At 26.1% G+C, this 4293-nt stretch overlaps 1 long non-coding RNA gene across 1 annotated transcript in view; it reads left to right on the top strand.

The window, feature by feature from the left end:
• The first annotated feature begins 202 nt into the window (after positions 1–202).
• Positions 203–4293, top strand: part of LOC124419880 — a 52699-nt gene continuing 48608 nt past the window's right edge. Inside the window, exon 1 of the long non-coding RNA XR_006940868.1 lies at positions 203–1922. This is a non-coding gene — a long non-coding RNA (uncharacterized LOC124419880). The remainder of the gene's footprint in view (positions 1923–4293) is intronic.

The following is a 4293-nucleotide window of genomic DNA, read 5'->3' as shown; positions in this document are numbered from 1 at the left end:
GAACTGAACTAGAACTGAACTAGAACTGAACTAGAACTGAACTAGAACTGAACTAGAACTGAACTAGAACTGAACTAGAACTGAACTAGAACTGAACTAGAACTGAACTAGAACTGAACTAGAACTGAACTAGAACTGAACTAGAACTGAACTAGAACTGAACTAGAACTGAACTAGAACTGAACTAGAACTGAACTAGAACTGAACTAGAACTGAACTAGAACTGAACTAGAACTGAACTAGAGCTGATCTAGAACTAAACTAGAACTAAACTAGAACTAAACTAGAACTAAACTAGAACTGAACTAGATAAAGATCGCATTAGATTAACATGTTCTGAATATCGCTGGAATAGGATATCACATAATCGGCCTTGGCCGTCTATATTTCCTTACACATTTCCACTTTCCCATTTTGACTTTATTGATGTTAGTTTACTTTGTTGTTTGTTAGTCAAATGTTCAAAATTTTTGTTGTTATTTTTTAACGCCTGTCGTTTTTTCCTCCTTTTTTCTGTGCATACATTTTTTTGTCGTTTTCTCATTGTATCTGACTTTTTTCGCTTAGGGCCTGTCATTGTATTCAAAATACCTCCATACTATGGCTGCTGGTAGTTTTTCCCTTGTTTTTGTCTGTTGGTCTAAACACTCATATATTACTACCTTGTATAACCAGCGAAAACAAGGGGGGAAATTGTCATACTACCAGGCAGCAGCTGATACTTTTGTTTTAATTGACTTTAAGGTAAAACAAGTAGAAAAATATTAAATAAAACTAAAATTCAACGGTTAGGGATAAAAATGCTCAAAAAAAGTTTGCTAGTAAACTAAAATGAACTTGATAAGACTATATAATGGATTAGAAAAAAATGGCTTGAAAAAAATTATAGCAAAGCATTAAAGGTTGAGAAAATTTTGTTAATAAAACAGCTGGCGGCTGTTGTTGAAAAAATGCACAATATTTTTGAAGGCGAATTTTTATTTTAATTACAAAATTGGTGATTTTTATAAGTTTAAGGTTTTTTTACTTCTATTCTAATTCAGTTTAAGTTTAGTTTTGCAGCTACAATATTTTTTTATATATTATTGAAAGCATTTAAATTTAATTTTTCTTATTTATTTTATTTTTTCATAAAATATTTTATTTCTAAAATTTAATTTTAATAATTTATCTCTATTTTTGTTCACTTATTTTAGAAACCAGTTTCAAACCCCCTTTAAAAAACAAAAAACTGTGTGATATTAAAAAAAATATTTAAAAAAAAATTCAAAATTACTAAAAATCAATTGCATAACATAGAGAATTTGCATTAAAATTTTATAAAAATTCCTAACTGTCTATAGCAAAAAAGTGCATAATATTATACATATATAAAATTTATTAAATACATTTAAACTGAAAAAGAGTAAATTGAAAAATAATTTAACAAAAAACTAAACAAACAATTTATAAATAAAAAAATATACAAATTTAAACAAAAAAAATCCATATCAAAGGCAACTAAAAAAACCACACTTTACGATTTAGTGTGAATTCTATGGCAAATTTTTAAATAAGCTGATGGTTTTTTTATTCGATTTACAGCAAATAACAAAAAAAAAAACAAATTTATCGAAAAAAAATAGTAATTTAAAACCATTGTTTGTAAAAAAACAAGTGTTTAACATATAAATCAGTGTACAGAGTGAAGGCAACAAACCGCGATATAAACAAAAGTAAATTATATATTATTTATTGTTGCAGCTAAAACAACTAAAAATAATAATTGATTATGCAAAATAATATAACAACAACTATTAACAAGGAAATACAAACGGATTAGTTTTTTTCAGCACTTACTCTTTCAAAACGTATAGTCAATCCCAAGATATTAGCAGCAACATTTTTAGCGAAACAGCAAAAAAATTAAAATATTTGAAATGGTAAATATATTGAGAACAAAGTAAAAAAACTTTAAAACAGTTGGGTATTTAAAAAAAAAAAATAAAAATATTAAAACATTAAGAACGGCTGTTATTTTGTAACTTACCATTTTATACATAATTGATACAACATGTTTGAAATAGCTGAGCTGAAGTACAATACTAGAACCGCACTAATCCGATTCAAGTTAAGTTCTAGATCACTTCAACTTTAGTTCTAGTTCAGTTCTAATTCAGTTCTAGTTCAGTTCTAGTTCAGTTCTAGTTCAGTTCTAGTTCAGTTCTAGTTCAGTTCTAGTTCAGTTCTAGTTCAGTTCTAGTTCAGTTCTAGTTCAGTTCTAGTTCAGTTCTAGTTCAGTTCTAGTTCAGTTCTAGTTCAGTTCTAGTTCAGTTCTAGTTCAGTTCTAGTTCAGTTCTAGTTCAGTTCTAGTTTAATTCTAGTTCAGTTCTAATTCAGTTCTATTTTAGTTCTATTTCAATTCTACTTCACTTTTTTATTTCACTTTATTTTAGTTCAGTTCTAGTTCAAAACACATTTTATGACAATGTGTGAAAACTTATTTTTGGAAGCATTTGTAACTTCATATTACCCCGTTTATCAACAACTTGTATAAATTATGTTTAACAAGAAAATGTTAAACATAATTTATCTTTATTGTTAATCAATTATAAATTTCTAATCACATTATGTTTAACATAAAATACAAACTTTCATAACAAATTTTAATATATTAATAATAAAATTTAATTAAATTTCACAACAGTTACACACTCTCAATAGAAATCAAGTAAAAACATCTTAAAACACGGCAAAGAATTAATTAAACAAGAGAAAAAGTGAATGAGTGTGAATATTATGCTGGTAAATTTCACACCATAATTGCACAAGCAACTAACTCAACACAGTTTGTCATAAAAGTAATGACCCCAAATTGACCATCATATATACATATAATAAAACAAATGGTTCTTTGAATAGAAATAAATGATCAATTTTGTTAAAGTAATCATTAAAAAGTATTGAACATAAGAATAGGGGTCATAATGAAGTGGAAATATTTAACATTCTCGTTCTTTTTTTCTCAAGATATTGAGGTTTTTTTGTTTTGTGCAATTGTATTAAAGGGATGTTTAAGAAACAGAGGAGGGTTAATTGATTGAGAAATATTTTGAGGGGCTTGAGGAAAATTCGTTGTTTGGTGGGTTTAATTGATGGATTTATTGGTATAATTGAATATAAAATAAGTTTAGATATTTAAAATTAATTTATAAACATTTTGTTGATTTTTGGGGTTAAGAGAAAAATGTTGGTTGTAAACCATTTGAGAAGTACTTTTAAAAAAACTATTTTTTCCACCATAAAACACTTTAACCTTTTAAATCTTCTGAATCTAACTTAACAAAATCCACTATGTTCGATTAAAAATAAAATTCTTCTTTATTATCGCCCTGCCATCTTTCATTGTTGTAATTTATCAAATGATTGACAAAACCTACATTTAATCAATTCTATAGCTATCAATTTACTTGTTTTATACTTTTTTACCTAATAAAGTTACATGTGTTCAGTTTTTTTTTTGTCTTCTTTTCAATCGTTTTTCTCAATGACAGTATTAATTTAAGTTGAATATTTGAAAAAAAAAACTACAACTAAATGTAGCTATAGATTGATAACATCTTCCTCTGCTGCTTCATTTGAGTCATTTCAGTCATGCCCTGTAAGATTAGTTTATATAAAAATAAAGATGTGTGCGCAATTTATTTTCAAGTTTAAATTAGTTTGTAGTTTAAAACGAATCCACAACAACCCACACTCGATAGAAATTTGTATAAATATTTAGTTGGTTATACTTTTAATTGTATGTAGGTAGGCTTTTTGTAGGGGCTGTCATAAAACAGTAGTTGTAAAATTATTTGAGATGTGTTATTAATATATGTACATTATAAAACATCTTTGTTTAATTTTTTTTTTTTGTTTTTTTGAGATTTATAAAAAAATGTTTAGTTGTACCCACAAAAAAGGTTTTTTAATAACAAAACTTAAATAAATTAAAATTTTATGCAAATTTTGTAGAAATTATAGTGTTTTGTACAAGGTTTTTTATATAAAGATGATTAATTGTTAATCATTTATAAATGTTATATGTTAAACATTACAGATAGTAATTTAAGGTAAATCAAACGTCATATAAAGAAATAATAACAATTATAAACATATCTTTTTTAACAAATATTTCAGTTCTAGTTTTTCTTTGTTTTGTTTTGTTCTAGTTCAGTTCTAGTTCTGTTATAGTTCTGTTCTAGTTCTGTTCTAGTTCTGTTCTAGTTCTGTTCTAGTTCTGTTCTAGTTCTGTTCTAGTTCTGTTCTAGT

The sequence above is a fragment of the Lucilia cuprina genome, chromosome 4 (genome assembly GCF_022045245.1).
Source record: "Lucilia cuprina isolate Lc7/37 chromosome 4, ASM2204524v1, whole genome shotgun sequence".
NCBI classification, from domain to species: domain Eukaryota; kingdom Metazoa; phylum Arthropoda; class Insecta; order Diptera; family Calliphoridae; genus Lucilia; species Lucilia cuprina.
This window is presented reverse-complemented; position numbering and strand designations above follow the sequence as displayed.